This window comes from Brachionichthys hirsutus, unplaced genomic scaffold (genome assembly GCF_040956055.1).
Source record: "Brachionichthys hirsutus isolate HB-005 unplaced genomic scaffold, CSIRO-AGI_Bhir_v1 contig_1329, whole genome shotgun sequence".
Taxonomy (NCBI): Eukaryota; Metazoa; Chordata; class Actinopteri; order Lophiiformes; family Brachionichthyidae; genus Brachionichthys; species Brachionichthys hirsutus.
Window position 1 is genome coordinate 25,333 of NW_027180597.1, and position 24,668 is coordinate 50,000.

At 43.2% G+C, this 24,668-nt stretch overlaps 13 non-coding genes across 13 annotated transcripts; all 13 read left to right on the forward strand.

Annotated features, from left to right (window-relative positions):
* The first annotated feature begins 17,041 nt into the window (after positions 1-17,041).
* Positions 17,042-17,123, forward strand: trnas-aga (transfer RNA serine (anticodon AGA)). Its single transcript has one exon. It is a non-coding gene; the product is annotated as a tRNA-Ser (tRNA).
* Positions 17,124-17,658: 535 nt separating this feature from the next.
* On the forward strand, positions 17,659-17,740 carry trnas-aga (transfer RNA serine (anticodon AGA)). The gene has a single exon. It is a non-coding gene; the product is annotated as a tRNA-Ser (tRNA).
* Positions 17,741-18,230: 490 nt separating this feature from the next.
* Positions 18,231-18,312, forward strand: trnas-aga (transfer RNA serine (anticodon AGA)). The gene has a single exon. It is a non-coding gene; the product is annotated as a tRNA-Ser (tRNA).
* Positions 18,313-18,844: 532 nt separating this feature from the next.
* trnas-aga (transfer RNA serine (anticodon AGA)) lies at positions 18,845-18,926 on the forward strand. The gene has a single exon. It is a non-coding gene; the product is annotated as a tRNA-Ser (tRNA).
* Positions 18,927-19,416: 490 nt separating this feature from the next.
* trnas-aga (transfer RNA serine (anticodon AGA)) lies at positions 19,417-19,498 on the forward strand. The gene has a single exon. It is a non-coding gene; the product is annotated as a tRNA-Ser (tRNA).
* A 532-nt stretch (positions 19,499-20,030) lies between these two features.
* trnas-aga (transfer RNA serine (anticodon AGA)) lies at positions 20,031-20,112 on the forward strand. Its single transcript has one exon. It is a non-coding gene; the product is annotated as a tRNA-Ser (tRNA).
* Positions 20,113-20,602: 490 nt separating this feature from the next.
* trnas-aga (transfer RNA serine (anticodon AGA)) lies at positions 20,603-20,684 on the forward strand. Its single transcript has one exon. It is a non-coding gene; the product is annotated as a tRNA-Ser (tRNA).
* A 535-nt stretch (positions 20,685-21,219) lies between these two features.
* trnas-aga (transfer RNA serine (anticodon AGA)) lies at positions 21,220-21,301 on the forward strand. The gene has a single exon. It is a non-coding gene; the product is annotated as a tRNA-Ser (tRNA).
* Positions 21,302-21,791: 490 nt separating this feature from the next.
* On the forward strand, positions 21,792-21,873 carry trnas-aga (transfer RNA serine (anticodon AGA)). Its single transcript has one exon. It is a non-coding gene; the product is annotated as a tRNA-Ser (tRNA).
* Positions 21,874-22,405: 532 nt separating this feature from the next.
* Positions 22,406-22,487, forward strand: trnas-aga (transfer RNA serine (anticodon AGA)). The gene has a single exon. It is a non-coding gene; the product is annotated as a tRNA-Ser (tRNA).
* Positions 22,488-22,977: 490 nt separating this feature from the next.
* trnas-aga (transfer RNA serine (anticodon AGA)) lies at positions 22,978-23,059 on the forward strand. Its single transcript has one exon. It is a non-coding gene; the product is annotated as a tRNA-Ser (tRNA).
* Positions 23,060-23,594: 535 nt separating this feature from the next.
* trnas-aga (transfer RNA serine (anticodon AGA)) lies at positions 23,595-23,676 on the forward strand. Its single transcript has one exon. It is a non-coding gene; the product is annotated as a tRNA-Ser (tRNA).
* A 490-nt stretch (positions 23,677-24,166) lies between these two features.
* On the forward strand, positions 24,167-24,248 carry trnas-aga (transfer RNA serine (anticodon AGA)). Its single transcript has one exon. It is a non-coding gene; the product is annotated as a tRNA-Ser (tRNA).
* The last annotated feature ends 420 nt before the right edge of the window (positions 24,249-24,668 follow it).

Sequence of the window (24,668 nt, forward strand, 5' to 3'; positions counted from 1 at the left end):
TTTGCCTGTTCATTCATGTTTCAAAGAATAAGTCGTCAGAGAAGGAGAGCCTGGGGAGTAGATGATAAATTGCAGCCTTTTTCTTGATGTAGCTTCTAAACTGTTGGGGTGACTGAAATTCCATTAATGAGCGAGGGAATTAAAAGGAAACATTCAACAAGCTAAGGGGTGGTGCGATGGGGGAGCTCTCTGAGGGGCTTTATATACGGCTCTTGTGTGTTTCAGCACTTATTAATACTAATCACGTGAGAGGGGTGTACGCGGTGATGGGTGTGGAAGGGAGGCTGCTACCAGCTGCTGGCTTGAGAAAAGCTAATTAGTTGTATTTATAACTTTTAAGATCACTATGGCAAATAGCAAGCAAGTGGCCGAGGCTAGGTTGCGTCTGAACTGTTGCACGTAATGCCGAAAGGCGGCTCTTCTCACATCCCAGTGAACTCGGTCTCCGGTGCCTGGGCTCTTGTCATGATCCAGCGATAGCGTCTCTTCCCCCTGTGTTCCACTCCTGAGCAGTGGTTTTTCTGGAGCATGAAATAAAGACCGAGATGGACAAAAAAAATACTATATTTATTTCTCCTATCCAAAACTTTTCAGAGGCATGCCTCTGTACTGAAAGCTCACTTCCACTTCATTTTTCTTCCGCTCTGCACTTTCAACAGGATTATTATTGTCCCCCCTTTAATCAAGTGTGACAGACTTGTGAGTGTTTCATTTTTAGGACCGTGTGCCCTGGGATCTCGGCATACTGTCCTCTGGAGCATAAAGCAGATTGAACAGATGTTTGCGACACTTTGTGAGATGCCTCAACCCGCCCACTCTGTCTGTAGGATATGCTGTGAGAGGTTCAATTGGAATTCTCTGGTGCCGCATGAGCTGCCTGAAATAAATAGTCCCGCTGTTTCCACCATCAATAGAGGCTTCCAGCCTGTTCACATCAAACTCACATATGTCCATGGTGCAGTAGTGAGGAGGGCTAATGTGTGAACAAACCCAAAGGAACTTTAGATTTACTTTTCTTTCTTTTTTTTTTGCTGGCAATCATTTATTATGTCATACCTAAATCAAATAAATGATTAAACAAAGACAGAGTGTTTTTAAATTAGATTTTTTTATTAGGAAAATGACATTTAGGCAGGCAGGGTGGCGCAGTGGGTAGGGCTTTTTCCTCACAGCAACAAGGTTCTGAGTTCGATTCCTCCCCTTGTCTGTGTGGATTCTCTCCGACCACAAAAAACATGCAGCTTTGGTGAACTGACCGCTCTAAATTGTCTGTAGGTGCGAGTGCGAATGTGCATTGGTTGTTTGACTTTCATGTGTCCCTACCATGAACTGGTGTCTCATCCTGGGTGTAGCCAGCTAAGACAGGCTCCAGCATGACCCAGGACCCACACTTGAATTGTCTGTAAACCATGGAAACTACCTCCAAGTGTCGCAAAAGGTAGCATCTCAAGATCCTGTATGTTCGCAGGCTGGACTTCATCATTGATGTCACACTCCAGGAGTCCACCCGGCTGCACCATGTAAAGGGAAACATCATTGGATTTGTGGAGCTAACTCTGTTCTACGGAGCTTTTATTGAGTCAATTTTTCTGTTCTCCTTTAAGAGTTGTTCTTCATCAATCAATCTTAAATAAATGTGTATGTAAGTGTGCGGCCTGATAGCAGGTACTTAACAGAACTTACAGTCCTTACCCGCTGTGTAGTAAAATAAATAACAGCTCACAGGATGAATACAATTACTACAGCTCCAGATTGATCTCAGAGATGCATAGACAAAAATTATACTGAAGAGAATGTGAAAGGGTGGATTAATGGAAGGTGAGAAATTATTATTGATTCTGTAAAATCAACTTGGTTTGTTCATTTGGAGTGATTACCTGCAGTCTCACACAGAGCCTGATAAATCCAGCTATCGTGAACGCTTCGCTTCACTTCAGCTGGCATGAATAAGGCACAATATTTTAACCTGGATGATTTCATAAAGTGTATCATCTCAGCAGTGAGTGAAAAGGTGAAGAAAAGGTCGAGCTAAAGTCGTCAAGTACAAACCAGGGCTGAGATTTAAGGGCTTAAAGCCCTCAGAGGCAAACTTCCATTTGTGAATTGAGACCATATTTAATAATATGTGATTGATTGATTTGACTGGTGGGAAAGGTGACTGAAAAAACAACATGTCAAATTCAATCACTGAATCCAAAAATACTTAGATGAGGTTATGTGACTGCCTACAAAATGTATTCAAGCATTACGACTGCATTCTAACCGTCTCAGTAGTAGTATCTCCTCTTGGAGTTGACTTTCTGCTCATCACCACCAAATCATTTTGAGGTCATCAATTAGTATTAAAGCAAAAGCTGGTTAGCAGTTTAATCAGTTAACCCGAAATGACAATGATGGCAACTATATGTCTCTCTCTGCTACCAGATATAAAAAAGCATCCATGGATAAAAAGGAATAAACAGGAAATCATCATATCTAACAACAGCTAGAGATGAAAACATCTTCAAGGACCCTCGCTTTTCCCCCCCCTGGAGATGCTGATGCCCTTCTGAAGTGATATTTTCATACATTTGTGGATGACAGATCCCTTGCATTTCATGGCAGGGCTTTAATCTCTCTCATCCATCCCAGATGCCCAGGTCTACACAGAGGAGCCCATCCGCGACCACTCGCTTCATCTCCTTTGAATGACCAATGACTTTCCTTTCTGCCGTATAACAATTTCAAACGTGCAGTGAAAGGGTAATACACTCACGGCTCTTTTTTTCTTTAACCATCGTCGGTGGGATTTAAGTCGGAGATCTTCACAGATGGTATTTTGAAGGCCCGGTTACAAAATTAGTACCGCAGACTTTTTGTCGGAGCCCTTCGAACCTGCTCCCAGTAATAAATGCATCTGAAGTAAGAAGTTGCCATTTATAAGATGATTACAGACACCTATGCTCGAGGGAGGGCTCAGCAAAGGTCAGGCCCAGCGAATCACGAGGCTTCCAACAGCCTGCCCTGGATCTGCAGGATATTACCAGCTAATGCATCAAAGCGGATGAAGTGTCAAACGGCTGGTTTGTCCCTGCGGACACTGCATTTATCACAGTTATTGAGATTGGCTGGATGGCAAATAGAGAGTCGTGTATAAAAAACAACACATAAGAATAAAATATCATGTGGAAATACTTTTATTTTACAGGTTATTTAACTCAACAGTGAGTCTAAACAAATTCAGGGTGACGCTTAAACCTTTATCCAATATACAGTAGATGCTACTGTTTAGAATTTCATTCACTGAATTGGTTTAGCCAGCACAACGTCTCTATGACTGCAGCGAGCACGCCGCAGTATACGGTGTAAATCACCGCAGAGGAAAAAGGAGACAGTCTGTCCTGCTGTTATTGCATTTATAAGGCTTTTTATTCAGCTCACTGCGGGGCCGTTAAGGCAAATGCAATGCTAACAAAACTATCTTGGCACTGATGGAATTATACAAGCAAAGGTCACTACATAAACCATTTCTAAAAGACGTTTTCCCATTACATGCAGGTGTTGAAACGTGCACCTGCTGTGTGTGCTCGGGCATGCGTGTCTTCCACTGAGGTCTCTATTCTCTGTGTCCAGTGGAGTAGGAGAAAGGCAACAGCACCGTCTGGGTTTTACTAGAACGAGATTTGCAGCAAAGGAACTCATCCATCAGCTACGCATGTGGAAAGCAAGGGGATGAGGAGGAGGAGGAGGAAGATGAAGAGAGACAGTCGGTCGGAGAGGGGGCAGACGAACCGCTTGAGGGGACCCTCACAGTGCAGCATTACCAGCGGGCTATTTCCACACTTTCTGACACGTTCAGACTTCAGAATGGTGCAGACATGAACCTTTGAAGCTTGGACCACATCCAGTGTGAATCAATTTCAGGAAATGTTGGAAATCTTACCAGAAACAGTTGATAAAATGTTGGGGATGATCCAGAAGAGATCCTGTATTCTGACATTTTCGGTAACATTGCAGTCAATGGAGCTTCAAACTTTGTTCCTCAATATATTGTTTGATTCTAGCAGAACATCCTCTCTGTTTCATCAGTATTTTCAGGTTCTCCCGTTCTACGTGTCGACCCGTATTCCCTAGTTTGATATCTTGTTCCTCTGCCTCTATGCAGTGGGTATTTCCTGTTTGTCCTTTGATATCGTTGTTTTGTTTGGCTGTGATTTTGCATTTGTTTTCCTTAGACGACCAGCCTGACCTCCTTTGGTGTTATATTGTTTTGTTTTGTTTTGTTTAGACAGTGTTTTTAGGTGCCTGATGATCATCTATTATTATCTTATCTTATATATAATGTATTTTTGTTGTTTGATTTTAATAAAACAAAAACTATTCTTGAGTTTGCCTGCTCCGCATTCTTGGGTCCAAATCATTGGTCGGCTCATAACACTCATTTACGGACTCACTTTTCATGGTTGGCGTATAAAGATACCAAGAACAATCTAGAACCTTTTGATGATGATCCAGATCACCATGTGGACGGTGTATATCTAATTGAGGGGAATGAGCTGCTTGGCGGAGGCGGAGACCAGTGGTTTGTTTCTTTAATAATGAGTGTTGTCAGTAACTGCAGTTAAGTGGAGACTAGATTATCTTTCATTTACCATAAACAATGATGTACTGAAGGTTTATTGTCGGCCTGCTGCTCAGCTGGTCTCCATAGAGGTCACATGGGCATGCAGCAGCCTTTCATGGGTGAAGAAGTGCTACGAGCTCCAGGGCAACTCAGGGGACAACAAGATAATTGCTTGTCCTTGTGTTCTTGTGTCTTTGTTTTGTATCCTTTCACGCCACAGTTTACAAGTTTGTTGTTCCTGAGCTGGAAAAAGGAGCAAATATATGTTCCCCCAAGGAAACATTTGGACAATGTCAGCTTAGCATTACATCTTTGGGTGTTTAGCAAATATTGGAAGAATAAGTTCCTTCTCCTGGTATACATTATATACGTGGTGTCAAACAGCAATTTCCCTCAAAGCAGACCAGAACTGCAAAAGCACATAAATGCAAAAATTCACATTTAACATTAAGGCCTAACAACTCTCTCAGTGGAGACGTTTGCTCTGCTCCTGAGTCCATCGGGCATCAGAGTCCTGGCACCGTTGTGGTATCATCTCGTGTGTGTGTGTGTGTGTGTGTGTATGTGTGTCTTCCATGTGCAACCTCCTAACCGAACCACAGGGCGTAGAGATTACTTCCTTGGGGGGCTGCTGAAGGTGCTTCCGACCAGCTAACATTTCTGCCAGCCTCTGATAGAGCCCAGAGTGTTGAATTATTCATGCAGGTGTTATAGGGTCAGGTTGCCATTTTCACAGGAGAAACTAGCCCCCAGATGAATTACGCCTGTTTATGCCTGCAAGTGAATATAGTGGTAGGAAACGTGGGGTTTTGGTTCCTCTTTACGCCAAGTAGCTGCCCGATCTCTCTCAGTTCACATGTTAAGAGCTCCTGCATCTCTGCAGCTGCTGTAACTGGAGATATAACCTCTAAAATCGAATCAGCCTGATTCAGCTAGTCAGAAACATTTCATACAAGGTTGTCTCTTTTTCTGTGTAAATCCTCTAAATCAAATAGCAATGAGAAAAGCACTAGGAGAGCGCAGACCTCCGCCAAGCACCTCAGTCCCTATACGTTGTGATTTACACCCAAAATTACTGTCCTACATTTATTTTAGACTTTTAGATTACTAAACCATAAAAACAAACCTTTAGCATTTGGTTTCACATTGATATCATTATTAGTTTAGAAGTTATTCACAAACAGCACACTTTCAGTAATGGCGGATTCTTCTGGTTCTAGATTCAGAGCTTTTGAAGATATAACAAATCTGTTTTCCCACCACTAATTCCAGTGTCTTGGTAAAGGCGAGCAAAAACAGAAGCTCCTTTCTGGAGGTAATCAGAGAAATATTATTGAAAATGTCAAAAAACAAAATCTCTTTCTTGTGAAAATTTAGCCCGATTTCAACTGGATCTGTTTTCTCAGGTATTAAAGATAGAACCAGGGAATACGGGACAACACATAGAACGGGAGAGCCTGAAAATACTGAGAGAACAGAGAGGATGTTCTGGCAGAGAACTGTCCAGAGAGGCAGGAGCTGATTAGCTGAGATGTGTGACAGGTGCGTCTCGTTCAGTTCAACAAAGCCTCCGCAGCTGTGCAGGAGCAGAAATCAACCTGCAGCAAAAGTCACCATAGCAACCCTCACAAATGGAGTTTTAATGTTAACATTGAATATTTTTTCCTGACCTCATTCTGGATCAAATCCAGAAGACATTTTGAATGATAGTGAATATTGGAAAACTTCATTGTTGAGTTGTGTTGTTCTACAATGTTACGGTAAGATTAAAAATTGGGCTCGGATTTAAAGACGTTCACTTGAATTTGATTAGTTCTTGTACTGCAACAGCTTTGTTATTTATATCATGTGTTCTCGCCTCATGCAGCCACAACGCAGATTCCAACTGTAGGGCTGCAATAAGTTATCTGTAGATACCGTCAGAGGCCAGTTTGGCTTCATATTTCTTCCCGTTTCCTTCCCATTTATCTCAGCAGACACAACAAATCCCGTTCAGTGGTTTGTCTCTTACCCTCGGCTGTGGCTCTCTGTCATTTATGACTGCGCCGGCTTATGTTGTCGCAGTCTGCCATTTGTCTCCACAGATGTTGACGTGAAACATCGCAGACTGTCTTGTCAACACTGCGAGTCCTGTCTCTCATCACTTTGTAGCTGACAGATAAAAGAATTCCTGCTGAACATTCTTCTGCTTGGATTAAAATAAGGATTTAATTATGAAATGTAATTTGAGCCTGTTTATATCATACTGCTGTGGATTGTGTATACAAATACACACATTTAGCACAGTAATGGTTTTAATCCGAACTTGCACTTATTAAGAAGTGAAAGTAGTATGAGTTGATTCAAAATATCTTATAATCCCCCAACACAGGCACTATCTCTTTTGTTGGCTAGCAACAAGCTACCGCCCAATCTACCAAAATGCCTACATTTGTACCTGTAAAATCTTCCTTTGAGCTTTAGAAGCTTGTGTCTGAGTTATTGTTCACTTGGACAAAAAAAGGATAGCGTGTTACTGAAATTGGAGGACAAAAGATGCTGAAGAGAAAGTAGTTATTGGCTTTCAAAAGACAAAGGTTTCATTGTGTGCTTGTGTATTGACGACATTCCTTCTTCTTGCCTTTTCTTTTTTTTGTCACAATAAAAAGAAAAGCAAGCTGTTATTGATTGTGCAGCTTTCTTCTATCTGTTCCTTCAACATATTATTGTCAGGCTGTCATCAGTGTTGTCGTTTCAAACATTTGTTCATGTAGTACACCAGAGGAAAGAGACTCATTTACCTCTTATTCAGAAGATGTTAATCAATAAAAAACAACAACAAACAGCCAAACTAACAGCAAGGTCATTGCTGCCAGCTGCTACTCCAGGGAAAACACCTTTTCCACCTTTCAAGCTACGAGTCGTTAGCATCAGGGATAGAAATACTTAAATAAAGACTCCTGCATTTTGGATTCATATGTCACGTCTGAAGATTAATAAGTAATATCTGGGGTGTCTTGGTATGCAAATAGAGCAAACATGCCTCTGAGCCAAACTGGTGCATTCCTATCTCATGAGCAGAGCCAAATTAGCATGCTGGAACACTAGTGCTTGTTGCCCCTCTCCTAGGATCAAGTGCTTGGCTCCACTTGTGGGCAAAATACTACCTGCCAGCTGCTCACTAGACGTCAAATAAGAAGCAGCGCAGCGGAGGGTTGGAGCGTATGCAGCCGTTTGGGCATTCAAGGTCTGGTCTCAGACCTGTAAAAAACATTTTAAAAAGCAATTTCATCTTTGAAGAAAGGTTGTAAAGATATTGTAAAGTCAAATGGAGTACTTGATAGCGTATTAACTGTTTCAAATTGTATGTTTTTTTTGCTTGTAGTTTTTTTTTTCTGAATATCCTTTGATAAACTTCATTCAATTCAATTCCATAAAGTCCACGTCTGCATTTTTGTTTCCTCTCATTCACAGAAGATTTTCCCATTTTTCCAAAGTGAGTTGCTCATTGGTCTGATCCATCTACTAATCCAGATCACCGGATCATTACTGCTTCTGCCAATATGTATATATATATATTAAGCTGTTTATCTGTTGACAGGATGGTTTCTCAGAATTATTATATAAGAATGACACAAAGAATTCCTTCAATTTTGAAAGGATAAGTTCTGAGACACAAAATAATGTTTGTTTGGATCCAATAATTTTGCAGCTTTGTTTATTATTGTGATCAACTTATTGCCATCCGAGCAATATTTTTAATACTGTATTTTAATTATTTATCTGTCTCTTTCTTCTCTGTTGAATCCCATCATTGGAATAGCATCAAATTAAAACCAAAATTACATCGTAATTTATCTTACCAAAATTTAATACATGACAAATAGTGATTAAAAATGTATAAAGATTTGTCCAAATGGTAGAAAGAATGAACTATTTATATTTTTAAATCAATAAATGGGTAAAAAGGCAGAAGAAGTGACTTGACAAATTAAATTTACATCAATACCCCAGTAAAAGTACTTATAAAATGTATTTTTAATTGGGAATAACCAGTCTGATATCCTTGTAATCAAGGAACTGAAGGAACGCTTCTAAACATTACTTCTTTACTTCTACTGTCTTTGTGTCTCTCACACTGAACCCCTGAGCTCCCTCCAACATAAAAAAGCACCACCATAAGTTGTGTCCCAGCCTTCATTTCATTTTTAAGCAAGTACATCCGAACAATAGTACTTCTGAGTATATGAGTCGAATACTCATGCTGATATTGCGGCATATGCCACCTTGAGTGTCTCTCCAATGAGGTGTGCAGTGGTGTTACCTTTGACCTGCAGACCGATGTGTGAAATTATGGCAGGTCCATTACTTTGGCCAGTCTTCTTGCAAAGTCACCTCAACAGTTGCTTCCATTTGTACATCTTTTCATTTTCCACCGTGACGTTAATGCAAAGCTAATTGCACGTGTAGTGTGAGAAAAACAAGCAAACAGCCTTTGAGGAAAGGTTATGGTTAGAAGCTAAACTGTCATAATTAAGTCATTAATCTGACGAGATGTAACACGTTCCTCCCATAAAGCACTGGGTAGGTGCCGTTTGTGCCTGCCTGCTGCTTTAGTGTCCTCTTCTTCAGTTGATTTACATTGTGCTTGTATGAGTGTGTGTGTGTGTGTGTGTGTGTGCGCGTGTGGGTGGAGATTATTGTACCATTAACTATAACTCACCGGGTTAGATGGTTTTTGTGTGTCTGCAACAAAGACAGGAGGTTAAAACGTCTCTTATTTGCATCATTGTCATCTTGCATCATTATTAGAGAATGCTGGTGTAGCCCCTGTATTTATGATGTGCAGCGCTGTCTCTGCTTTCTATGTTTCCGTGTTCATTACGCTGCATGACAGAGCAGTCTTCTGTCCTGTCGTAATGAGCTCTTTTTGAAAACTTCAACTGTTCAGAACGTGACAGTGTGCATATATTAGAGTATTGTGACGACCCTGCGGATGCACTTTGTGTCGCTGATTGTTCTCTGGAGTGCCTGCAGGTGAGGGCCGTCAACGGTGACATGGCGCACCTGGGCAGCCTGGCTCAACTGCTTAATTAAGGTGGCTGCCTGCACCTGTCGCTTTCTTGCTCTTCCGCCATGTGGCTGGCTGGGAACTCCAGTTCACCTTATCGTTTGGATCTTTTACCTTTTATGTTCATTTGGTGAATAGTTGCAATAAAGGGTTAACGCTTCAGCCGCCACAGTAATTACAATAAAATATTCAGTTTTGATATCACTTTTTTATAAGGTTGTAACTTAAAAAATTGTTAGAGATAAAGCCATACTGTAAATGAGAAACATCGTAAGTATGAACCAAAGTTTGTGATGTGAATAAATTAACACATCTAATAATGTGGAAAAGTTCCATTCAAATGCAATCATCACGCAGGAAGAAAGATAATCGATACACAATCAAAGCAAAACCAAAAAGCCACCCCTTCGTCTTGTCATGGACATGCACAAACCGAAAAAAACAAATACCTATGGAGCTGCCCAGTGCTGATCCTGATCCATAGGTAGCCGGCTCCATATGGCGCTCAGGGTCAGGATTTTATTGCTTACCTCTGTCACTGCATTCTGGGGTCCATCAGATAAATCATTCCAGTTTGTGTCACTAAGATCTGCTCACATTTCTATAAAAACTGTTTTATTTCATTCATTTATCATCAATTAAGCCACTTAATATGGAAAAAGATAGGGAGACGGCGCTTGCATTGCTTCACACCATCCATCTGAGCTGCAGCCTGAGATCTCACCTCCGTTCTGAGCGTTACTTTGCTTTGTCTTTCTGTCTGTCATCTTGAACTGATGGCTTTCAGATGCACAATGCTCATACGATGTTGTTCTTCCTCTCAACATGCAGCCTTGCACAGTAGCCATAGAGCCACTGCAATGTTAATTTTCTGCATTGTCTAATGTTATCTTTCAAATTATTTCATCCAGGAAGGTCTTCACGGTAGGGGGTTAGAGACATCACAATTTAGTGCTTATGTTTATTTATTTATTTATCAGTGTCCAACTATTTGCTCCGTTTAGATTTCAGTGTGTTTTCGCCACACACTGCATCACAGTAAAGAAATAGATTTGATATTTAAAATACATTTAATTTAAAGCGTGGGGGCGCTCAGTCCTCAATCCGTTGTTACAGATCATCTGTTGAAGTGTTACTTCACCTCAGCAGACAATCTGCAACAAAAAACAAACAGCCGATCACTGAATATTTCATGTCAGACTTCTGACGGTGAGAGATCCTCCTCATGCGTTCGTTTTGTATTTACCGATATCTCTACGCAGCGGATTCCTCTGATGGAGCACTAACCTCTCTGGAAGACATGCCAGGAAAAGATTGATCAGCGTTTCTTTGTCACTGTGGTGCTGACCTCTGCACGCTCACCAGTGAGGGATTCCTCCATCAAATCCACTCCGTTTGTAAGCGAGCCACCTGGAGACGTTGCATCTCTACTGTCAAGAGCTGGTGATGAAGGGTGGTGGAGAGGAGGAGCTGCAGGCTTCAACTGACAGTGCTGGATGAAATACAAAGTCCAAAGCTCCAGAGGGTTTCCAGGCTTAGTGATGAGATTGCATCCTTCCATCTTCGTGAGCCCCTTCCCCCTTCAAGTGGTATTGGCCCACCACAGGGAGTCCTGAGTGAGGGAAGAGAGAGAAAGTGCAAAAGTGGCAGCTGTGTGGTCCCCAAATTTATTACACATCTGTCTTCTGTTTTAATTCCTAGAAGATACACTTTCCAAAGGTTCCGTCTTTGCATTTCTTTCCCTTCTTTCTTTTCTTGCCATTATATTGATCTATGATGACATTTATTGTCTCTCTCAGAGACAGAAAAAACCTGGACTGGGAGGATAGATGAACTCAAGTTTAAAGGAGACCATATAGCGCCCTGTCACAATAGAGGGATATTATTACACACAACTGTAAGCCTTGAATAATTGAGGTAAAAAGAAATGATAGAAGAAAGGAAAGTGCTTCAAAGGGAATTTTTATTCTTCTTTTGGTTTTTTTTGCATCCAAACGTTGTCATGTTATAGCCTCCGGGGCCCTCGCTCAGCTTCAAATCCAATTTCCCGGAAAGTCTTAAGCTTTATGGGCCAAATGATCCAGGTGAGGCATTACTATACAGGAAGACAAGGAGCGGATGAAATGAAACATTATCACAAGGTTACAACACTGCTGGGCCCTCCACCCGGCGGCCGGCTCTGATGTTGGACATCAATCTGCGGGCCTGTGCAGCTTTTATGATAAAATGAATGATGATTCTTGATAATGGGCTGAGCGACTCTCAAGCTGTCATTGCTTCAAAGGTTGGTTTCTACTTGTGCTGTGTCACAGAAGGTCACCGGCGTGATGGATGCATTACGGCAGCTGCTATTATTTTCCATTCAGACCCTGAACACGGCAGGACTGGGATGAAGCCCCGGAGGGAGCCGTCGAGAACAAATGGGAGCAGTTGTGATTGTGATCATTATGATGATTATTTTTATATAGTTTTTTTATGTATATATATTGCTTATTTATATTTACACTATGTTACAAACATTTTTCCACACATTGTCCTGCTGTTGGAAAGATGCAATACATACCACAATAGCCATAAGGGAATAAAAAAAACATCCAACGCCTCTGGAATGAATATCATTATTAGACCTCACTGACGCTCCGAATCCTCTTCCAGAGTGGCATTAATGCCCCTGCTTGTGAAATGATAGGTATAACAATCACAAAGTTCTAACATGTAGATGTCTACATATTTTTGGTGACATAAATCATTAATTCTCTGCCTGCAGCTTTGGAGAGATTCTTATCTCAGCAGAAGATTAGTTTTTAAGTCCTCACTCTCCATGATCTACAGGAATAAAGACAAGTACGCTCCATTTACTCATTTAATGTTGAAATGCTCCACTTAATAGACTCCAACTCTAACATCTGGATACACATCCACACTTACAGTCAAACCAGCATGTGGGCAACCATAGACAGTAAGCTCAAAGCCTCTTCACACACACACAGAGAACACATTATTTGTGGCAGTAGAGGACATTTGGAGAACTGTTGCTGGCATTGCTGAAGTGTTGCACTTCCTTCCATCCTAACAATTATGTTGACGGGAACATCACACACACTTAGTGCTTTGGTCTTCACTGACAGGCAGGAGAAAGGGAAGGGCGTAGGGGAGATGAAGTGGGGGGGCAGAGGGAGGGAGATGGATTTACCTAATTGTGTGTTTGTGCATTTTTTCTGTATCAAACATAGCTGATGTAACGTGAAGACTTTGGTTTAGACGCAGAAGAAAAATGGTTCATATTCAGAAAGTAAATATATTTTTTACCATGATTTCACCATTACAGCTCTTTCTGTTGTATTTCTGTCTGCGCTGCTTTTCATTGTGAATAACTGGACAATCACAGTCAGCGAGAATGGAGCAAGATTCTAACTTTCAAAGATCAAAACCTTCAGCAGTAACAAGCAGGTTTTGTCATTCCAGCATTCTGTGTAGACATTCAACACTTATGCACAGAAAATGGGCAATTACAGCCTATTGGATTCTCCCCTCGACAGGTGCCTTAAAGCATGTCAGTGTGAGATGTACTGTGCTTTGTGTAAAGGGCTAGCCATTACTGTCATATGGCTACATGGAGAATGTATATGGGAAGTCAAACTTTTTCTGAAAGCAAGGTCGTTCTCATCCTCAGTGGAGGCTTCCAAAGGTGCGAAGTACATATAGTGAGTAGCACATGTTTAAATACAACTGTTTTATGAAGCTAATACAAAAATCTTTCTGATAAAAGACATCATATTTTATAAATGTGTGTTAGTCTTCGAAATTAAAATGAGGACACAGTGTAAAAAGGGTTTATGAGGTTAGGAGTAAAGAAAGACATTGACGGTGATCTTTTAAGGCTGAAAAGCTTTGTTGCACTGACCTCTATGGGCTGAACGTGTGACTACTGCTGCCGTTTGTCAGTTCTATATCCTCATGTTATTGGTCAATCAAAAACACGCATTACTTGATTCCTTTTAGTTGTTAATTTTTTTCCCTTGTCAAAGCTTTGGCAAATTCATCACCTCCATTGTGGTGAGGTTCAGGGCGCTGAGCGGGGTACAGCTGCTGAAGGAGCAGAGCACACAAAATGGGCAATAGATACATCTAAGAAGCAAGTTTGTACTGTTGCAGTTTGGTTTCCATTCTGCAAAAGTTAATCGTGTCTTGAAACAAGAATTTATTCCTTAAGTTTCCTTGAGAACTACAGTCATTTTTTTTTGTTACATAAATAGATGTCTAATACGCTCCAGGCCTCAGATTACATTATAATTAGTTATGTGATCTGTGCCATCACCCTGTCTCATGTAGATTACAGATTATCATTATCATGCTCAGCTCTCTGAAAGTGTCAGATTCTTGTTTTCTTACTTCTCTTCTCTAATTCTCTCTCTCTCTCTCTCTCTCGCGCTCTCATCATACAATTAGCCGAAATGCAAAGGATTAATTCAGCATCATTGGTTTAAAGCAATTAACTGTTGTTCAGGTTAATCCCCAGCATAATGTCTCAAATCCAGAAATTGTCTATGGATAGAAATTGGATATGTGCAGCTCTACCCACACAGCTTTGTGTTGCCTGATAAATGAGGTTGAAAGAGGACTTTGAGGGGGGGGGAGAGTAGTTTCTCAAACTATTTGATGACTTAAATAATTAGGAGGTTTATCTTTGCATTTCAATGCCTCCCCAGTTGTGTTTTTGTGCAGTAGAGATAGTTAATCCACCACATTTAGTTGGGATAATTAAAATATTTATTCGAGCTAAAGCTATCCAATTCCCAAGTTATTGGCTATTAGAGTTTTAGCTTTTTGTTATTGCAATTCATCATGAGGAATTGTGTTATACATTGTAGTTAGTGCCTCATCTGCCTGATTTGCCACACTGAGATGAATTTTGTCACCGCTCATAGGAAAGTTAAATAATTTAAGATTAAGATGGTATTTAACATTTAAATGAATTCTTTATTCTCTCTGTAAGCTTCGTGAAGATTTATCTGTCATCACTGTCTGTGACATCAATGTATAAAGTAGTTTCTGCTTCAGTGGGATTTCATATTAGGGCTACCGGAACCCCCCCCCCCCCCCCCCCCCCCCGAATAATTTCATGTTGTTGTAATATATATGAACACCAGGGAGCGCCATGAGATCATTTATGAAAACGTTGGAGTTCTACCGAAATAAAAACAGTTTTTTATTTTCTTGAGGTTTTCCCACACTCCATTAGAGGTGGAGAATAAGAGCCAAAGACTACAGACATCAGTTGAACAGGCAGGTAACTGAGCTTGGGAGGGTCTAAGGTATTTTCAGGTGCTCTAGTCTACATCTCATCGTTTGTATTTCAGAGGCCTGCAATACAAACATGGTGTAAAGATTACAGCCCTGCCATAAAGCCTTACATTCTACTATCTGCTTGGACATGAGAACCTGCAGAGGCTGCAAAGAGAGAGAAAACTGTGGGGCATTAATGCTTGTTTAACTACCAAGTTATTTTAGTTTATAGTCTAAATTTTATGGTATCGGCCATAAAAATAAACAATATCGGTTGATCCTTTCACCTGAGGACTGTCAAATTGGTTGATTTAGACTAGAGGGTCGGTGAGATGAGTCGCTGTGTGGCTCCTTTTGAAGCTCTGAACTGATTCCAACAGACCACGGATTATTTGATTTGACTCAGCAGGAATACACCTGGCTGTGTTGGTTGGGGATGTCAAGGACAGATGGAGTTTGGAAAACACACCATTGTTTGGTTTGTTTGCTTGCCAGAACTTCTTTCCATGATACGATTTGAAGTATCCCTCCTCCATCTCTTCTGGGTCAGTCTGCCACAGAGTACACGGTCAAGATGACCAGGGAGGAGTATGACGCTGCCTGCCTTCAAGAGGGCAGACACCCTGAGGTTGCAAATTCAAATAGAAGTCAATGCTGGGATCTAAATTTGTCTTACAAACAATAGTGAAAAGGAAAAAGGAAATATAAGAGTAGTTATTTTGAGTTTCAACCTGGTCACTTGACAGAACTTATTCTGTCAAGGTTCTCATAGGCAAAGAACCTATTGTTTCAAGAGGAATGATCAACAGGAAGTGACAAATAATATCACAAATATTATAGATAGATAATGTAATCAATCAGAAGAAAGGTCCAAATACATGCGCACGCATCTACAGGTAGGGATCAGCACACACACAGTAATGGAGGAGGAGCAGGAAGGAATAACTTTCAGTTATTTACATCCTTCAGGGAATCGTTGGGCTAGGTCAACAAGGAAAGACTGGTATTTCCTGTTAGGTAGTGTACAATTACTCTCCCACAACTTGCACAATTCCACATTTAATTTGGTAGAATCCTGATTTAGTTCTTTTTGAGGTCCCGGATGCAGTACCTTCTTTATTATGGCAGAAATCAATACCCATATTAACTCCCCAGTTCTGCTTTTATTCAACAAACTCTTATCAAGGCTGCCAAACATAAAAGTATTTGTAAATTTCACCCCTCCCTCTAAAATAACCCTTTTTTTTCCTGGAAGGACTCTTTTGACACACGTTTGGACCAGCAAACGTACAACTAAAGCAGAAGTGGTTTGGTTGAATCATTGCTGCTCGGCATTTCCAGTTTGTAGTGAGCAGTAAAGCAGACGTTTACATTAAAGGATAACAGGCCCCTCTATAAAATGCATCCGTTTCTTCGGCCAAGATACCAGACACAAAATAAGCAATTCAATATATAATGAAAAGTAATCTAATCTGAGGGCATATCAACTCTACCAACCATTCAAAGTGACCTTTGACACTGTCTCACCTCATGATGGGGTCGTGTATTAGAAGCTGACCCCAACGCTTCCTCTTTTGTGGATCAAGGCAAAGGTCTTGATTCACATTTTGAATAAGTTACAAAATAATGAAATAATATCACTGACTGTGAGTGAGTGACTAAGATAGTTGTTTTTCTTGTTGAAATGTTTGACAAACATGCTGTGAATAATAACATTTCAATTCCTTGTAAATAGACATCTACGTTTTTTTTGTACCTCAACTGTATCTGTGTGTTTATCTTGTATTTATCTTGTATTGTAACGGTTGTTCTGTTCTGTGTTGCTGCCTCTTGGCCAGGTTGCCGTTGTAAAGGAGAATTGGTTCTCAGTCGGCTTTACCTGGATAAATAAAGGTCAAATAAAAAATAAAATAATGAACAGAAATAGAACTTTTGCTATTGTGCAATTCTAATACTTTCATTTAAAAATGGCAGGAATTCAGAGATTTTAAGGGAATTTCCATATTAGATGGCCTAACAGCATTTACAAAATAGACCCAGAAACAACGCATTTCAGAGGAAGGAGAGGATGTTGTTCAGTGAACAAGATCCAGAGGTCAGAAGTTGTTGTGGCCGAGTGGTTAAGGCGATGGGCTAGAAATCCATTGGGGTCTCCCCGCGCAGGTTCAAATCCTGCTGACAACGTCTGTCTTTTTACATAATAATTTTCAAGGTCGGAATCGGAACCGAGGTTCACCGGTTCAAGTCCTCGACCAGACATAAATCCAGAATCTGGACTCGTCGCTGGAGAGGTGCCAGTTTCCCTGCAGAGCACTGCTCATGTCCCCTGAGCAAGGCACAGCACTGTCACCCAAGGGCTCAGCCCTTACCATGCATGTTACGGGCCCATATATATACACATGTGTGTACACAGACTCGTGAATTAAACATAGAAGCAGATACAACTGAACTCAGGACAGTACCATTGAAAAAAAAGTCATTCTTTCATTTTGGGAACCGTTTTGCCCGTTTCCTGGTCGTAGGTCGTGCTGGAGCCGATCCCAGCAGTCAACAAACGAGAGGCGGGGCACACCCTGGACAAGCCGCCAGTCCATCGCAGGGCATTGTAGGGAATTTCCATATTAGATGGCCTAACACCGTTAAAAAAATATACCGAGAAATAATGCATTTCAGAGGAAGGAGAGGATGTTGTTCAGTGAACAAGATCCAGAGATCAGAAGTTGTTGTGGCCGAGTGGTTAAGGCGATGGGCTAGAAATCCATTGGGGTCTCCCCGCGCAGGCTCGAATCCTGCCGACAACGTCTCCCTTTTTACATAATAATTTTCAAGGTCGGAATCGGAACCGAGTTTCACCGGTTCAAGTCCAAGACCAGACATAAATCCAGAATGTGGACTCGTCGCTGGAGAGGTGCCAGTTTCCCTGCAGAGCACTGCTGATGTCCCCTGAGCAAGGCACAGCACTGTCACCCAAGGGCTCGGCCCTTACCATGCATGTTACGGGTCCATATATGTACACATGTGTGTACACAGACTTGTGAGCTAAACATAGAAGCAGATTCAACTGAAATCAGTACAGTGCCATTTGAAAAAAAAAAAAATCTTTAATTTTGGGGCCTTTTCCTGGTCGTAGGTCGTGCTGGAGCCTATCCCAGCAGTCAACGAACGAAAGGCGGGACACACCCTGGACAAGCCGCCAGTCCATCGCAGGGCATTTACAAAATATACCCAGAAATAATGCATTTCAGAGGAAGGAGAGGATGTTGTTCAGTGAACAAGACCCAGAGGTCAGAAGTTGTTGTGGCCGAGTGGTTAAGGCGGTGGGCTAGAAATCCATTGGGGTCTCCTCGCGCGGGCTTGAATCCTGCCGACAACGTTTCCCTTTTTACATAATAATTTTCAAGGTCGGAATCGGAACCGAGTTTCACCGGTTCAAGTCCAAGACCAGAAAATCCAGAATGTGGACTCGTCGCTGGAGAGGTGCCAGTTTCCCTGCAGAGCACTGCTCATGTCCCCTGAGCAAGGCACAGCACTGTCACCCAAGGGCTCAGCCCTTACCATGCATGTTACGGGCCCATATATATACACATGTGTGTACACAGACTCGTGAATTAAACATAGAAGCAGATACAACTGAACTCAGGACAGTACCATTGAAAAAAAAGTCATTCTTTCATTTTGGGAACCGTTTTGCCCGTTTCCTGGTCGTAGGTCGTGCTGGAGCCGATCCCAGCAGTCAACGAACGAGAGGCGGGGCACACCCTGGACAAGCCGCCAGTCCATCGCAGGGCATTGTAGGGAATTTCCATATTAGATGGCCTCACAGAATTAAAAAAATATACGCAGAAATAACGCATTTCAGAGGAAGGAGAGGATGTTGTTCAGTGAACAAGATCCAGAGATCAGAAGTTGTTGTGGCCGAGTGGTTAAGGCGATGGGCTAGAAATCCATTGGGGTCTCCCCACGCAGGCTCGAATCCTGCCGACAACGTCTCCCTTTTCACATAATAATTTTCAAGGTCGGAATCGGAACCGAGTTTCACCGGTTCAAGTCCAAGACCAGACATAAATCCAGAATGTGGACTCGTCGCTGGAGAGGTGCCAGTTTCCCTGCAGAGCACTGCTGATGTCCCCTGAGCAAGGCACAGCACTGTCACCCAAGGGCTCAGCCCTTACCATGCATGTTACGGGTCCATATATGTACACATGTGTGTACACAGACTTGTGAGCTAAACATAGAAGCAGATTCAACTGAAATCAGTACAGTGCCATTTGAAAAAAAAAAAAATCTTTAATTTTGGGGCCTTTTCCTGGTCGTAGGTCGTGCTGGAGCCTATCCCAGCAGTCAACGAACGAAAGGCGGGACACACCCTGGACAAGCCGCCAGTCCATCGCAGGGCATTTACAAAATATACCCAGAAATAATGCATTTCAGAGGAAGGAGAGGATGTTGTTCAGTGAACAAGATCCAGAAGTCAGAAGTTGTTGTGGCCGAGTGGTTAAGGCGGTGGGCTAGAAATCCATTGGGGTCTCCTCGCGCAGGCTCGAATCCTGCCGACAACGTTTCCCTTTTTACATAATAATTTTCAAGGTCGGAATCGGAACCGAGTTTCACCGGTTCAAGTCCAAGACCAGAAAATCCAGAATGTGGACTCGTCGCTGGAGAGGTGCCAGTTTCCCTGCAGAGCACTGCTCATGTCCCCTGAGCAAGGCACAGCACTGTCACCCAAGGGCTCAGCCCTTACCATGCATGTTACGGGCCCATATATATACACATGTGTGTACACAGACTCGTGAATTAAACATAGAAGCAGATACAACTGAACTCAGGACAGTACCATTGAAAAAAAAGTCATTCTTTCATTTTGGGAACCGTTTTGCCCGTTTCCTGGTCGTAGGTCGTGCTGGAGCCGATCCCAGCAGTCAACGAACGAGAGGCGGGGCACACCCTGGACAAGCCGCCAGTCCATCGCAGGGCATTGTAGGGAATTTCCATATTAGATGGCCTCACAGAATTAAAAAAATATACGCAGAAATAACGCATTTCAGAGGAAGGAGAGGATGTTGTTCAGTGAACAAGATCCAGAGATCAGAAGTTGTTGTGGCCGAGTGGTTAAGGCGATGGGCTAGAAATCCATTGGGGTCTCCCCGCGCAGGCTCGAATCCTGCCGACAACGTCTCCCTTTTTACATAATAATTTTCAAGGTCGGAATCGGAACCGAGTTTCACCGGTTCAAGTCCAAGACCAGACATAAATCCAGAATGTGGACTCGTCGCTGGAGAGGTGCCAGTTTCCCTGCAGAGCACTGCTGATGTCCCCTGGGCAAGGCACAGCACTGTCACCCAAGGGCTCAGCCCTTACCATGCATGTTACGGGTCCGTATATGTACACATGTGTGTACACAGACTTGTGAGCTAAACATAGAAGCAGATTCAACTGAAATCAGTACAGTACCATTTGAAAAAAAAAAAAATCTTTAGTTTTGGGGCCTTTTCCTGGTCGTAGGTCGTGCTGGAGCCTATCCCAGCAGTCAACGAACGAAAGGCGGGACACACCCTGGACAAGCCGCCAGTCCATCGCAGGGCATTTACAAAATATACCCAGAAATAATGCATTTCAGAGGAAGGAGAGGATGTTGTTCAGTGAACAAGATCCAGAGGTCAGAAGTTGTTGTGGCCGAGTGGTTAAGGCGGTGGACTAGAAATCCATTGGGGTCTCCCCGCGCAGGCTCGAGTCCTGCCGACAACGTCTCCCTTTTTACATAATAATTTTCAAGGTTGGAATCGGAACCGAGTTTCACCGGTTCAAGTCCAAGACCAGACATAAATCCAGAATGTGGACTCGTCGCTGGAGAGGTGCCAGTTTCCCTGCAGAGCACTGCTGATGTCCCCTGAGCAAGGCACAGCACTGTCACCCAAGGGCTCATCCCTTACCATGCATGTTACGGGCCCATATATGTACACATGTGTGTACACAGACTCGTGAATTAAACATAGAAGCAGATACAACTGAACTCAGGACAGTACCATTGAAAAAAAAGTCATTCTTTCATTTTGGGAACCGTTTTGCCCGTTTCCTGGTCGTAGGTCGTGCTGGAGCCGATCCCAGCAGTCAACAAACGAGAGGCGGGGCACACCCTGGACAAGCCGCCAGTCCATCGCAGGGCATTGTAGGGAATTTCCATATTAGATGGCCTAACAGAATTAAAAAAATATACCCAGAAATAATGCATTTCAGAGGAAGGAGAGGATGTTGTTCAGTGAACAAGATCCAGAGATCAGAAGTTGTTGTGGCCGAGTGGTTAAGGCGATGGGCTAGAAATCCATTGGGGTCTCCCCGCGCAGGCTCGAATCCTGCCGACAGCGTCTCCCTTTTTAGATAATAATTTTCAAGGTCGGAATCGGAACCGAGTTTCACCGGTTCAAGTCCAAGACCAGACATAAATCCAGAATGTGGACTCGTCGCTGGAGAGGTGCCAGTTTCCCTGCAGAGCACTGCTGATGTCCCCTGAGCAAGGCACAGCACTGTCACCCAAGGGCTCAGCCCTTACCATGCATGTTACGGGTCCATATATGTACACATGTGTGTACACAGACTTGTGAGCTAAACATAGAAGCAGATACAACTGAAATCAGTACAGTACCATTTGAAAAAAAAATAATTCTTTAATTTTGGGGCCTTTTCCTGGTCGTAGGTCGTGCTGGAGCCTATCCCAGCAGTCAACGAACGAAAGGCGGGACACACCCTGGACAAGCCGCCAGTCCATCGCAGGGCATTTACAAAATATACCCAGAAATAACGCATTTCAGAGGAAGGAGAGGATGTTGTTCAGTGAACAAGATCCAGAGGTCAGAGGTTGTTGTGGCCGAGTGCTTAAGGCGATGGACTAGAAATCCATTGGGGTCTCCTCGCGCAGGCTCGAATCCTGCCGACGATGTCTCCCTTTTTACATAATAATTTTCAAGGTCGGAATCGGAACCGAGTTTCACCGGTTCAAGTCCAAGACCAGAAAATCCAGAATGTGGACTCGTCGCTGGAGAGGTGCCAGTTTCCCTGCAGAGCACTGCTCATGTCCCCTGAGCAAGGCACAGCACTGTCACCCAAGGGCTCAGCCCTTACCATGCATGTTACGGGCCCATATATATACACATGTGTGTACACAGACTCGTGAATTAAACATAGAAGCAGATACAACTGAACTCAGGACAGTACCATTGAAAAAAAAGTCATTCTTTCATTTTGGGAACCGTTTTGCCCGTTTCCTGGTCGTAGGTCGTGCTGGAGCCGATCCCAGCAGTCAACGAACGAGAGGCGGGGCACACCCTGGACAAGCCGCCAGTCCATCGCAGGGCATTGTAGGGAATTTCCATATTAGATGGCCTCACAGAATTAAAAAAATATACGCAGAAATAACGCATTTCAGAGGAAGGAGAGGATGTTGTTCAGTGAACAAGATCCAGAGATCAGAAGTTGTTGTGGCCGAGTGGTTAAGGCGATGGGCTAGAAATCCATTGGGGTCTCCCCGCGCAGGCTCGAATCCTGCCGACAACGTCTCCCTTTTTACATAATAATTTTCAAGGTCGGAATCGGAACCGAGTTTCACCGGTTCAAGTCCAAGACCAGACATAAATCCAGAATGTGGACTCGTCGCTGGAGAGGTGCCAGTTTCCCTGCAGAGCACTGCTGATGTCCCCTGGGCAAGGCACAGCACTGTCACCCAAGGGCTCAGCCCTTACCATGCATGTTACGGGTCCGTATATGTACACATGTGTGTACACAGACTTGTGAGCTAAACATAGAAGCAGATTCAACTGAAATCAGTACAGTACCATTTGAAAAAAAAAAAAATCTTTAATTTTGGGGCCTTTTCCTGGTCGTAGGTCGTGCTGGAGCCTATCCCAGCAGTCAACGAACGAAAGGCGGGACACACCCTGGACAAGCCGCCAGTCCATCGCAGGGCATTTACAAAATATACCCAGAAATAATGCATTTCAGAGGAAGGAGAGGATGTTGTTCAGTGAACAAGATCCAGAGGTCAGAAGTTGTTGTGGCCGAGTGGTTAAGGCGGTGGACTAGAAATCCATTGGGGTCTCCCCGCGCAGGCTCGAATCCTGCCGACAACGTCTCCCTTTTTACATAATAATTTTCAAGGTTGGAATCGGAACCGAGTTTCACCGGTTCAAGTCCAAGACCAGACATAAATCCAGAATGTGGACTCGTCGCTGGAGAGGTGCCAGTTTCCCTGCAGAGCACTGCTGATGTCCCCTGAGCAAGGCACAGCACTGTCACCCAAGGGCTCATCCCTTACCATGCATGTTACGGGCCCATATATGTACACATGTGTGTACACAGACTCGTGAATTAAACATAGAAGCAGATACAACTGAACTCAGGACAGTACCATTGAAAAAAAAGTCATTCTTTCATTTTGGGAACCGTTTTGCCCGTTTCCTGGTCGTAGGTCGTGCTGGAGCCGATCCCAGCAGTCAACAAACGAGAGGCGGGGCACACCCTGGACAAGCCGCCAGTCCATCGCAGGGCATTGTAGGGAATTTCCATATTAGATGGCCTAACAGAATTAAAAAAATATACCCAGAAATAATGCATTTCAGAGGAAGGAGAGGATGTTGTTCAGTGAACAAGATCCAGAGATCAGAAGTTGTTGTGGCCGAGTGGTTAAGGCGATGGGCTAGAAATCCATTGGGGTCTCCCCGCGCAGGCTCGAATCCTGCCGACAGCGTCTCCCTTTTTAGATAATAATTTTCAAGGTCGGAATCGGAACCGAGTTTCACCGGTTCAAGTCCAAGACCAGACATAAATCCAGAATGTGGACTCGTCGCTGGAGAGGTGCCAGTTTCCCTGCAGAGCACTGCTGATGTCCCCTGAGCAAGGCACAGCACTGTCACCCAAGGGCTCAGCCCTTACCATGCATGTTACGGGTCCATATATGTACACATGTGTGTACACAGACTTGTGAGCTAAACATAGAAGCAGATACAACTGAAATCAGTACAGTACCATTTGAAAAAAAAATAATTCTTTAATTTTGGGGCCTTTTCCTGGTCGTAGGTCGTGCTGGAGCCTATCCCAGCAGTCAACGAACGAAAGGCGGGACACACCCTGGACAAGCCGCCAGTCCATCGCAGGGCATTTACAAAATATACCCAGAAATAACGCATTTCAGAGGAAGGAGAGGATGTTGTTCAGTGAACAAGATCCAGAGGTCAGAGGTTGTTGTGGCCGAGTGCTTAAGGCGATGGACTAGAAATCCATTGGGGTCTCCTCGCGCAGGCTCGAATCCTGCCGACGATGTCTCCCTTTTTACATAATAATTTTCAAGGTCGGAATCGGAACCGAGTTTCACCGGTTCAAGTCCAAGACCAGAAAATCCAGAATGTGGACTCGTCGCTGGAGAGGTGCCAGTTTCCCTGCAGAGCACTGCTGATGTCCCCTGAGCAAGGCACAGCACTGTCACCCAAGGGCTCAGCCCTTACCATGCATGTTACGGGCCCATATATATACACATGTGTGTACACAGACTCGTGAATTAAACATAGAAGCAGATACAACTGAACTCAGGACAGTACCATTGAAAAAAAAGTCATTCTTTCATTTTGGGAACCGTTTTGCCCGTTTCCTGGTCGTAGGTCGTGCTGGAGCCGATCCCAGCAGTCAACGAACGAGAGGCGGGGCACACCCTGGACAAGCCGCCAGTCCATCGCAGGGCATTGT